This window comes from Prosopis cineraria, unplaced genomic scaffold (genome assembly GCF_029017545.1).
Source record: "Prosopis cineraria cultivar Desert tree isolate PC_DT_omini unplaced genomic scaffold, ASM2901754v1 PC10, whole genome shotgun sequence".
NCBI classification, from domain to species: domain Eukaryota; kingdom Viridiplantae; phylum Streptophyta; class Magnoliopsida; order Fabales; family Fabaceae; genus Prosopis; species Prosopis cineraria.
In genome coordinates this window covers 31626233-31639698 of record NW_026555341.1, presented here as the reverse complement: position 1 = coordinate 31639698, position 13466 = coordinate 31626233, and the positions used below count along the sequence as shown (strand labels likewise).

Sequence of the window (13466 nt, the reverse complement as noted above, 5' to 3'; positions counted from 1 at the left end):
TTAACCAATTTGATGTATGCCGACCTTTAAGAAAGAAGAAGTTTATAAAAAAATATTTGATTTTTCTCATATAACCCAATCTATAGAAAGAGAAATAGGAATTAATGAAGAGATATTGTGTATTCATATGATTCATAAATAAACTATAAGAAAATATAGAGAAAAATATAAATAAATGCCTATAGGCATCATTCAAGTTGCAAATAACTTTAGATTAAGTTTAGACAAACCTAGATTTATATGCTTCAGAGATAAGAGACAAGAAAAAGATTTTCAAAAGTCCTTAGTAGTAATTATACAGTCAAATTTATATGAAGGACCACTCTATTTTAATTGTTTCCCAAATTATGTAACTAGAATAAGCGATGAAGATTGTAGAGAAATTTTAATAATGGAAATAGGTAGTCAAGACTCATAGAAAAAAGGAGTCATGTATATGGTTGTACAATATAGGATAATGTTCAAAATATAAAAAACACACCAAAATTTTAAAGCCATAAAAGAATCTCCAAAAGGAGAATCTATATTAATAGAAATAGGAGGTCCCTCCAGAACTTCAATCATGACCCCAAAAAGAATAAAACACATTGAAATACAATTACTCACAAGTTGAACCTTCCCCAAATTAGCCAAACCAAAGCACTAGAGCAAGGAAAATTAAAAGAAATAATAAGAACATTGAAAGGAGATATTACATATGAAATATTAAATAGATCAGCCTCTTATTATTAAGAGAAAAAACACTTTTACAAATATCAGAACCAAGATAAACCATAGATAATTCAAATTTTTTTTAAAAAAATATATTGTAATGCATCCAAAGATGTTTTTATAGAAAGATGTTAAAAATTTAATTTCAAAACAGATTTTTGCCAGGTAGCAAGCCATATTATGTTGTTTTGATTTTGAAATACATTGTAAAAGAAAAAAAAATCTTCCAGACTTTTTGGAATTTTTTTTTTTAGAAATGAGTAAAGCTACCATCAAAGATTATATACATATATATATATATCATGGAAAAATTGAGCCAAATACTACAAATAAAATAAATATACGCCAGAGTGCTGTATAGAATCAACAATTCCCAAATGCTATAAACATTCTAATTTCAAATTTTCTTTTATTTTTAAAATAAATATAAATTATCCTAAAAATCCTCTCTACTTTTAAATTTCTATTTCCATCAACTTAATTATATATATCATATTAAAAATTATCTATAATATAATAATATAAACATAAGCAAGTTTAAAATAGTTTTAATATAATAAAGTATCTTATAAAACCAGCTTTGCCTCTGTACAGCATTTTTTGAGCGGTAACATAGAATTTCCCATTTCTACTAAAAAAAAATTAACATATCTTTTATTTATCAAACATACAAGTTAAAAAATATCTTACAACATATATACACACATCACACACACATATATCATTAATTACTAAGAATGTAATTTAAAATTCCACAATTTTTTGTTAGAATCGAGAAGTCATGGGATTTAAAACTTCTCAATTATCATGAAAAATTTCGCAAGTGCGATAAAAGATTGAACTCTTATCATTTTTGGATAATTTAAAAGTTCAAACTCTTCAATTACCAAAAAAAAAAAAACAGAGGGAAAAATAAATTTCATAGTCCTTTTACTTTCAAATGTATATAGTTATTTTTCCTGTTTGTAATGCGTGTATAATCGTATATATAGACATTATCGTATTGATCTATTTAAAGCAATTGTAGAGAAATATCACTCACAGCCCCATGGAAGACGTTCAAGTGATCTCCACAACTACGATCCGACCACGAAGCCACCTTATTAATGATGATTCACAAGAACAAATCGAGCTCAATCCACGGGATCTTCATTTTCTACTTCTCGGATATTGTCAAAAGGAGCTACTTTTTCATAAACCCACAATTGGGGTCGCTTGTCGAGGAAACTTTCAGAAACTTGCTTATGTGTGTGCTTGAATAGCAAAAATAATTAATTTTTAATTTAAAAAATTCATTTTTCATAAAATTATTCAAACACTCACTTTTTTAATTAATCAATTTTTGAGCTAAAAATCAATTATTTTCGAAAGCTGAGAATAGGAGTTTCTGCGAAAAAGCTTGTCAAAAAATGTTGAAAAAAATTACAAAGACAAGCCCAAAAAAATTACAAAAAAAAGCACATAATTTAATAAAAATAAAATTAAACTCTCTTTTTTTCTCTTTTTTTTTTCCTTAATAAAATTTAAACTTTGTATTTTCATAAAATTGATGTTTGGTATTTAAGAATTAAATTATATAGTAATTTATATAACTAAAAATTGATTCTGATTAAATTATTAAAATATCTTCAATTCTATTAAAATTAATTTTAGAAAAAATAGTATTCAAACAAATTGTATCATAATATAATTAATTATGATTAAAATTTATTACTTAATTAATTATTTTTATAATCTATTATACCCAACTGAAATTCAAACGAGCATTGTAATTCATTTACACAGCATAAATTATTGCAAACCGACAGATTGACAAGACAAATTATTATAAATCATCCGCTAATTGAGATAATTTGGAATTTATTTTTGTTATAAATTGATGGATTTTTTTTGGCTTAATTTTCCTTTTTTGTCACAATTTGGCCCTTATATTTTATTTCATATTTATTTTGTGCAGATTTTTGGAGTTAAAGTAAAGAAAATCGCTGAAGATCTTATGTGCAAAAACTTGTGCGGGTTATTTCATGAATATTTTGTTTTATATAGGAAAAATTAATTATTTAATTTTTATAGTTTTGATCCAATTATAACTCAATTTCTAAATTTTAACTCATTATAACTCAATTCTTGAAGTTTTGATTTGATTCTAAATCAATCCCTAAACTTTGTGTCTTACAATTCAGTCCCTAAAATTTTAACCTCTTAAATATTGATCCCTATATTTAAAAAATAAAATAATAAAAATTAAAAATATTTTAAAATTTATTACTAATATCTTAAATTACTAAGTCATTTTAATATTTATAAATATTAAAAGTTCAAAACATTTTTAATTTTTATAATTTTATTTTTTAAAAATATAGGGATTAATATTTAAGAGGTTGAAACTTTAGGGACTAAATTGTAAGAGGCAAAGTTCAGAGACTAATTTATAACTGAGTCAAAAATTTAAGAATTAAATTATAACGAGTTAAAGATGAGGGATTGAGTTACAACTAAGTCAAAACTACAAGGACCAAATGATTAACTTTTCTTTTTATATTTTTCTTTGGTGATTTTTATAGTTTTATTTTAATGGCTGCACAAAATATTATTAGTATAATAATTAACTGGAAATAAAATATATATTTTATTAGTTTATTAAGATATTATCGTGGAAAAAATTTATCAGAAAATCCTTATAGTGTTTTTCAATTTTAAATTAGATCTTATAATTTATTTTATTTTAATCAAGCTCTTTTAGAAACGTTTTTCAATAGATACATTAATCCTAGAAAGTTAAAATTCTTAATGAATGATTAACTTTTCTAAAACAAAAATACTCTTAAAGTTTATAGAAAATTACAATGTTTACATTTTTATTAAATTTTTTCATAAAAATTCTATATGTATATAAATTAGGATTAAGGATTATTTTCATTTCTCAAATTTATTCAAAGGGTTACCGAACACCTTGAACTCAAATAAAGATATGTTATGTCCCTCAATGCAAGAAATTCTCTCCCTTATTATCCCTAATGTTAACTCACTATATTTTTATCATTCGTGGGCCTCATATTTTATTTTGTAATATTTTTTTATTATAAAGTATTGGGTTAAAAGTCATTTTTGCTCCTCAACTTTTACCTAAAGGATCAATGGGCACCATAAACTTAAATATTTTATAATAAAATATATTAAAAAATGTAACATGCAGCCCACTAATGTTGAAGAGATGGTGAAAAAATGTCAAGGTAGTGGGAAAGAATTTTTAAAGTTGAGATAGAATTAACCCTTATTTGAGTTCAAAATTTCTGTTGACCTTTTAGATAAAGTTGAGTGACAAAAATGATCCTTAACTATATAAATTATTTAGAAGACATAACCTAATTTTAGTTATAAAAAGTATGTAATTAATTTTGAAGTTATATACTCCCTCCATTAAAAAATATAAAACATTTTAACTGAATATTACCCTTCAATAAAGTAGTTATCTACTTTCAATCTAACTCTATTTTTTTATATTTATCTCTATTAAACACCCTATAATAAATATAAAGTCATTTATTAATAGAGGTACTTTTAAAAAAAGATAATGATTACACCTTGAAAAACTAAAAATGCTTGATATTTTTTAATATCCAACTTTTCAAAAAATGCCTTATATTTTTAAATAGAGGGGGTAACAATTTAGCAAAAGTATAAAAATTCTAAATTTCATTTTAAAGAAAAAAATTCAAATAATTATATTTTGTGCCAATGATTATTATTTTTTTCAAAAAAATTTAATTTAATATGTTCAAATTTAAAAATATTTTATCAATATTTAAAAGAATACAAATAATACTTTACCTGTAAATCAAATTATTCAAAATATAATTAAATGTTTGACTAAAACGAAATAACTATAAATATTCAATTTAAAATTGAGGAGAATTATAACATCTGCTAATTAATTTTCCCTCGTTATTAATCAATGATTAACATCAACTCTTTACAAATAAAGAAAGAATTATACTTCATGGCAATGTGATTGAACTAATTGTTTTTTTTTTTTTTTGAAAGAAAACTGAAATCATACTGATTCAACTCGTTGTTGTAAATTATAAACAACTAAACCGTACAGTACGCAAGAGAAAATTTTTATATCACATTCCAACAAATTCGAAATCATTATTTAATGGCTTTTGCAGTGTCTTCTCTTGTCTTTAGTACAAGCTTTACAGCATTTCATCAAACACATCAGCTTTAATGAGATTACTTTTTCTCTGACATACTTTAATCCGACAAAACATTTTGGGAGGATGACGAATAAAAACTTTTTAAAAATATTAATATTAAATTAAAATTTTTTAACAGTGACATTTCGCAAATTTTAGTAATACTTTTACCATATTTTAATATTAAAATTCTTAATTTGACATTATAGCATTCTTATTTGTCATTCTCTCAAACCTTATCTGCAGAACAAATTTAAACCTTCCATATCCATCAATAGAACCAACCACCCACACAACCCCATGGAAGCCGTTCGGGTGATCTCCACAACTACAATCCGACCACAAAGCCACCTTATTCATGGTGATTCACCTCAACAAATCGATCTCAGTCCCTGGGATCTTCATTTTCTACTTGTCGAGTATGCTCAAAAGGGGCTTCTTTTCCACAAGCCTGCAATATCATCGTCTTCAACACACACAGACACGGTGATCCATCATCTTAAGGACTCGCTTTCTTCCACCCTCGACTTCTTCCGGCCACTTGCCGGCCGTCTTGAGGTCGTCACCCATGACGACAATGATGATGCCTTTTCTGTCTTCATCACTTGCAACGATGCCGGAGCAAGCTTTGTTCATGCCACGGCGGAGAACACTACAATCGCCGACATCCTTGAACCCTCCTATGTTCCTCCATTTGTCCAATCCTTCTTCCCACATAGCAAATCAAAGAACTTCGAAGCAACTCGGATTCCACTAATGGCGGTTCAAGTCACAGAGCTCGTGGACGGCATCTTCATTGCTTGCTCCATGAACCATTGTCTTGCTGAGGTGAAATCATTTTGGAATTTATTGAATATATGGGCTCAGATCACTCGAAATGGTTCAAATCACATAGCTTCAGACTCAAAGCTCGCTTCATTTGAAAGATGGTTTCCTCATAATAATATTGAGCGGCCCATTCGAATCCCATTCAGAAAAATAATGGAGAATTATCGCAGGGAGTCAATTAACTCGCTTCAACCACCTCCATTTCCAAGGAGGATATTCCACTTTGAAGCGGAAAAAATTGCAGAACTCAAAGCGAAAGTTAATTAAGAGGTAGAAGATGGTGTCATCAGCAACAAAATCTCCTCCTTGCAAGCTATCCTAGCACAGGTTTGGAGGTCAGTGATCAAAAACCAGAATCTTGATCCAGAAGAAGAAGTCACTTACAGATTTCTTGTATCTGCTAGATCTAGAATTTCTCACCCACCAATACCAGACAATTATTTTGGAATCACAGTGCGTTTTGCTACAGTGACGATGAAAGTAAGGGATTTGGTGGGAGATGGAGGACGTGGGAGGTTTGCTTTGGAGATGAACAACATGGTCACTCCATACACAGAAGAAAGGATTAAGAGGGACTTTGAAGCTGGGGTACAAATTCCAACGATGCGTTCACTACGTAGCAGAATCGGGAAGATCATGGGAACCAGCAGCTCTCCTAGAGTCAACTTTTATGCCATTGACTTTGGCTGGGGACGGCCAGTGGCGGTTCGGGGCGACCCGGCCAATGCAAAGTCGTGGAAGCTAATGGTCGATGCAGGAATAGAAGAAGGTAGCTTGGACATTGAGCTTTCTGCCCCCTATGAATTACTGGAAGCTTTGGGAAAAGACCCTGAGTTCAAGCATGCAGTGGCACCGCCATCACTGCGGTGGCTGCCGGCGGAGTTATCAAATAAAGTAGCCCGGACTCGACTCTGACATTAGCATAAAGTAAAGGAGCCAGCGCGGACTCGACATCAGTCAGGAAATGTGATAATCCTTGCTACCCAAATTAGAAGATAATTTTAAAAGAATTTCATTATCTTAAAATATAAGATTACTTGTGAGAAATAAGTTTTTATTGATTATATTTTTTTAATATTATTTTTTAAGTAGGGTGAGAATTAAAATAATATTATAGTATAATGATTTAGTGTGTGAAGATATTTTTAAAAATTTATAGTTTTTTCTATAATTTGTAAACCTTTCAAGCTTTGCTTGCCATATTATTCATTATCATAATAATAAGGGTAAATATAATTTTTAATCCATGTACTTTATTTATATTTTATTTTTTATTCTTATATTTTTTTCAGTATTTTAAATCTCTATATTTTTTTTATTATTTTGGGTTCTTCCAAAATCTCTATACTTTACTTATAGAAAAACTGAAAATAATAGAAAATAAAAGTATAAGAATTAAAAGTAAAACGCAAGTAAAATATAAGGATCGAAAGTTAAGTTTACCCTCACAACAACAACAACAACAATAACAACAATATTTTTTGAAAAAGTAAATTTATAAAGTATTATTATTGAGTTTTATTAATTTATATAATCTTATTTTAAATTATCTTATAATTTGAGATGAATGAAATATCTAAAAACATAATGTATCATGTGAAAGAAGCTTTAGGCGTGTGTTATTTGCAGAAATCCTGTAAAGATATCAATCAATCCATCAAAATTTAAATAATTATGACTTTCCTCACACAATTATGTAGTCTTCTAGAGTTATTGAGTGAAGTTGATATTTGGATGATGAGATAGATATTTAATATAACTGTTCACTAATTAACAACTTGATTATTATAAATAGAAGTTTAACAAATTATCATAGAAGTTTTATCTATATGGCCAAAATTAACACAACACATAGATGTTGGATAACATACTTAATATATTTTCATAAAAAAAAAGTACTTCATACTTTTACAATGTGCTTATAGAAAGGGGAAAAAATGCTTTTTTTTTTTAAATCAACTAGTGCTTTTTTTTTTTAATACAAGGCCAAGAGAATTTACAAGAAACTATTGTCCTATTATATTTATAGCTATGAGGCTATTACATTCGAGGGATGGGTTATTAAAGATACAAATATCAAAATTATGATAAAATGTCATATGAGCAAGAAGATCAATGTATTTGTTGACTTCTCTATAGACATAATAAAAAGTAACCACCTAGTTTCTCATAATAAAATTCCTAATATTTTTTATAATCGCAGAGAGTGGGTGATTATCATAGCAAATACTATTGATGAGTGATAAAACATCTAAGGAATCAAAGTGGACGTTAATTTTAGGAAGTTTCTCATTCCAACAAAGTTTGAAATCTTTTAGAATTTTCAAGAGTTCAGCTATAGTGTTTGAAATAGTATCTAAGTTTTTTAGCAAATCCCTTAATTCAATTTCCTTTATCATTTTTAATAGTGCCCCCACAAACAATAGTACTATCAGTATTGACTAAACTATTGATGTCAAGTTTAATCTAATCGAGTTTAGGAGGGCTCCACTTAGCTTTGTATTTATTGCCTTTCGTGTTCAAATATTTACCTTAAATTGAAACTTAATATTGTTGATAATTTGTTGAGTATAGAATACTGCAATATCACTTTCAAGAATATTATCTTTAAAGTAAAACTTTTTACATTTAACTTTTCATATATTTTAATATGCTTGGACAAAGAGTCTCGGCCAACAAATTTTTCTTGTAGTTGAACTGACTGCCTCGTTAAATCAACTAGTGCTTTATTATAAGCATGTCTGATGCTAGCTAGGTTCTTGGTCTATATGTCGTTTGTTTTAGGCTTTGAGGCAAAAAAAGCGCAATCTGAAAGAGAAAATCGAATTGAGATGACAAACACCATCATCGTGATAAAATGTTTGGATATGACCCATGAAATGAAGGGATTTAGTTATACTATTTTTTAAAAAAAACTTTAACAGTAACAAAAAAATATTAATATGATAAAATAATTTATATAATTATTTATATTATATTTTGAAATAAAATATTATTTTTATTTTTCATCAACAAATATTATTTTTATTAGGAAAATAAATTTAGTATGAAAAATATTTAAATATAAATAATAAAAAAATTTCTTATAAACATTTTAAACAATTTTTAAATTTTATTTTTTTAAATGACAATAATAAAGTATATAATCTATTTATAAATATGTATTATTTTAGTTTATGTTAAATATCTTTTACTTTCATCTTGTCCATATTTTTCAAAAATTAATGAATAAATGATTAAATTTTTATCTTCTTCGAAAATGATTAAATGTTAATTTCCCCTTCTTTCTAAAAAATAAATTTTATCTATAATTTTTTAATAATCTTAAAAAGTATTTTAATAAAAAATTAATTTAAACATTGTAAATTTGTTAATAGTAAATTTTATCTATAATTTTTTAATAATATTAAAAAAGTATTTTAATAAAAAATTAATTTAAACATTGTAAATTTTATTAATAATCATTTTGAATAAATTTTTATTTTTAAAAAATACTAATAACTTACAATACAAAATAATTACAAGAATCTAATATTAATAGAATCGGTAATTCAGGCGACCTGACTTATTCAGGTTGAGTTTAAAATATGCAGACATATGAAAAACTCTATAAAGTTAAGTTCAACCCTAACACCTTCAGCTTTTTGAGTTGGTCCAAATACTTCAATTATTAAATATTATTTTTTTAGCTAATTTCAATTTTTATCCTAAAAAATTATGATTTTTAATTTTTATCTTATTTTAATTTTATTTTATTGAAGGTAAATGTATAAATCTAGTTATAAATTATTTTTTGAGAAGTATTGATATCTTATATTATGAAGTATTACAAAATAAATTATGAAGTAAGAAAAATGTGGTAGCTAGCACCTTCTATCAATGTGCTGCTAACGCTATTGAAGAAAGAGAATAATGTCAACCTGACTTACCTCATCAAACGCTCTCTCTCCCACCCCCTCTCTCTTTCCCACCCTCTGAACTCTTACCTGAACTACTCTAAAGTCTCATATTTTCTACTGAAATTGTCAATTATTGCTATATATATTAGTTGTTAGTGATGGAGTTGCTCAGCTAACGGTTAAAATGTAATAATTAATAATTATCTAGCAATAATTAACAACATTAATAAACAACATAAAATTTCAAAGTAATTTTATGATTGCATGCAACTTTTATGTAGACTTGAAAATAACAAGAACAATTATCATGCAATAATTTATGTATATTTATGCAACTTTAAATGGGATTTGAGAATAACTGTTTCTTAAAATTTTCAAGGACACATGCTAGTTTTCACCTTGTAACAGGGCATACATAATGTACCTGAAAGTCCGCCCTTGCATGCTTAGAAAAAAAAAAAAAAAAACTTTTGTGCTGTTCTCCACTTCTTGGGGTCCCTGGTCAACAAACAAAACTATCAGAAACTTGCATGTAATTCATTTACACCACAGTATAAATTATTGCAAATCAAAGGAAAGCCTTAATAAATCATACACGAAAATGAAAAATTAAAACCAAATTCAAAGGGAAGCCAGAATCAATCAAAAATCAACATATAGGAAACCAAAGGATTAAAACCCAAAAATTAAAAAAACATACATGGGATTCTAGGTTGCTCAAGTACAAGTGACAAAGCTAGAGAAGAATTGAGGGAGAAGGCAATGCAAGCCACCAAGCTTAGTCGTAGCAAAGGAATAAGACAATTTGTGTTTGAATCATCGAATGCAGCTCAGTAAAATATAGATGATTTTGAAAAATGAAATGGGTTTGAATTAGAGAACCAAACCACAAACATGAGCATACGGAGAGATTTTAGGTTTCTGAGATTAGAATTAGAGAACCATGAACATGAACATGAGCACTAGCACAAGTAGAGATTTTGGGTTTCTGAGATTAGAATCAAAGAACCATGAAATGGGTTTGAATCAAAGAACCAAACCATGAACCAAACTAGATGAATTGATGATATGAGTACAAGTAGCATACAGAGATTCTGGGTTTCTATTCAAGTGTGCAAAGGTGATAGCAATGAAAAATAAACGAAGAAAGGTTTAAAGCAAAATTTTAAAATTCACATCTCCACCAGTTATACTTAATAACCGGTGTAAATAGTGAATTATTTACATCGGTTAAATGTACTAACCAGTGTAGTTATGTTGGAAAATATTTTTTATAAATTAGAAAATATATCTACGCTAGTTCCATAAATAACTGCCAACTAGTGTAGATATTCAATAATATTTTTTTTTAAAAAATTATATATCTAAATCGGTGCCATGAGTAATTGGTGTAGATATCTCAAGAATTTTTTTTTTAAAATATAAATATATAATATATCTGTACCGTTTCCACCTATAACCAAATTAGATATCTATAACTACACCGCTTACACATATAGAACTGGTGTAGATATCATGTCAAATTCTTATTTATTTATAACAGACTTAATAAAATCCAAACAACAAACTCGAGAAGCAAAAAAATAGCATTCCAAAACGCCCAAGTTGTAGTATTCTTGAACAAGTAGATGATGTGTAGTAGAGCTCGCATGAAGGACATATAAAACCAGTCCAAAGACCAGTCTGAATCTAACAATTTGAAGAGCAGCAAGCATTTGTTTGAATTGGATTCCAAGGGTCAATTCAATACTATTTCTGTCATAGGATTTAAGAAACCAAAGTTTAATCTGATAAAGCCTTAGCAAAGAAAATAACATATTTGCATGAACATGAATGCAACAACCTAAGACAAAATAGCAGACACCAAAATTAATAGACATGAAATCAAAAAGAAAAAGACCATGCAGCTCTTGTTGTAGGACCTCCACATGGCTGCAATGCATGAACCTCGTAAAACCCAGAATCCCACTCATGCTCTATAACAAAATTTGAAAATAGTGCAACCTTCTACATCCATTATGAACACTGAGAAGTAGCTATAATAGAAACAAACTCAAGGTTGGCAAATTCTAAATGATCAGTTTGAAGAACTATTGTTGGGGTAGTAACTCTTGGATAGTCAGTTGTGTTAAATTGGTTTAAAAGAAGTAGTGTTAAATGAATGACGTTATATCATCCACTCAAGGAGTTGTGTCTATATCATCTAGAAGGCGTGACAAATGGTAAGATTTCTCTGTTCAATTGAAAACGTTCAGCAACTTCACTTTATAGTAATTTTATGCCAAGACTCCTTTCCTGCAAAAGTTAATGCTGCTGAGTGTAGTCTCGTAAAATGCTATTAAATATGATCTGTATGTCACTGTTGGATACAACCTATGTTCTTTTCTACAATTTTTAAGCATAAACTGAAACAGTATGTTCCTGGTTTGGAGGCAGCGGATGCTAAGAAAATATATCCAGAAGAGTATACAACCTGGAGAGAAAATCCAGCAAATTTTTTCATAAATGGCACATATCCTCTAAGAGATCTCTGGATATCTGCAAGAAATGCTTGGAAGGAAATCTTATTGACGGCTGTAAAAATCTTCTCCTTGCCAGTTGTCATTTACTTTAGCAAGTAAAATTTTTCTAAACAACATCTAAGGTTTTTTTCTCCTCATTTATCAGGGAGAAAGCTTTCTTGTTGTGACTCACAAATCTATATTGAGAGCATTGACTTGCACTGCCTTAGGTCTGGCCACGGAGAGGTGAGTTTTGTCAATGTTGCGATTTCAAATTTACATGATATGGAATGCACTAAGATGTACTGATTATTCTCCTAGTGTTGAAAGAAGTAGAAAGTTTTAGCTTTGTCAGGTAGTGTCAAAGCTTTCTTGTTATCGTCGTTGACTACAGTAAATTCTGCAAGCAAAATATTATTTTTGGGTATTGTTTGGACAGAGCACAATAACATTGTATAATTCATGTTTCCAACCTCACCTAGTGGAATAAAACTTATTACATTGTTTGGATTGATGAGAATGGAGAAGGAGGATCTGATTCAAATCAAAATTAGACCTCTCATTTTGCTCCATTCTTCGGATTTTGTACGGGTAGAAATTCAATACAAAGTTATGTTCTATCTTTAAAATTACTTCCGTTATTAGATATTTTGTTCAATTCTGTATGTCAAAAAGAGGTGTCGTTTCCACCTCTTTCCTTGGTGAGTTGGTGTATAGAGATGGATCTCAACACCTTTTTTCATGTTGTTTTATTGTACTTGGTTAACAGTTTAGGTCCCACTTGTGATTGATTAATTGAAAAGAATAAAATCTCAAATGTATATTGGTTAATATGGAGCAATGAACCTTTATCTCCTGAGAAGGGGATTTAGTTTTGGGAGAAACCTAACTTCATCTTTGACCGTGACACCCAAAAAGAACCAAACAGCTGAAAAAAAAAAAAAAGTAGAACAAAACTATAGTAGCTAGTCTGAAATGTCAAAACCTCTTGCATGTGCATGTTAAGCAACTTTCAGATGCTTCCTTTCCATGAAGTAGCTACCCATAAGGAAAAAACATCCACCGACTTGAAACAAAAGCAAATCTAAACTTGAACATGAGCAAGACGCTGCAACATAATTGACATAATACATTGATAGGAAGAATGTCCAATGCAAATGCAAATTGAGCCAAACCTTCCAACATTCTTCAGTTGAAAAGAAAGAGAAATAGGATCCCTATTAGGAAGTTTAAAACCGAATCCATGAGAAAGCTTGAAGAAATCTAAAGCAGATATCTTGAAACACAAACCATGATTGGAAAAAAGACTTAGACACTCATAACAAAGA

At 28.5% G+C, this 13466-nt stretch overlaps 1 long non-coding RNA gene and 1 pseudogene across 1 annotated transcript; both read left to right on the top strand.

The window, feature by feature from the left end:
* The first annotated feature begins 5210 nt into the window (after positions 1-5210).
* Positions 5211-6962, top strand: LOC129284578 (uncharacterized acetyltransferase At3g50280-like; annotated as a pseudogene).
* Positions 6963-11811: 4849 nt separating this feature from the next.
* On the top strand, positions 11812-13077 carry LOC129321459 (uncharacterized). Its single transcript, XR_008596008.1, has 3 exons — positions 11812-11859; positions 12074-12213; positions 12305-13077. It is a non-coding gene; the product is annotated as an uncharacterized LOC129321459 (long non-coding RNA).
* Positions 13078-13466: the final 389 nt, after the last annotated feature.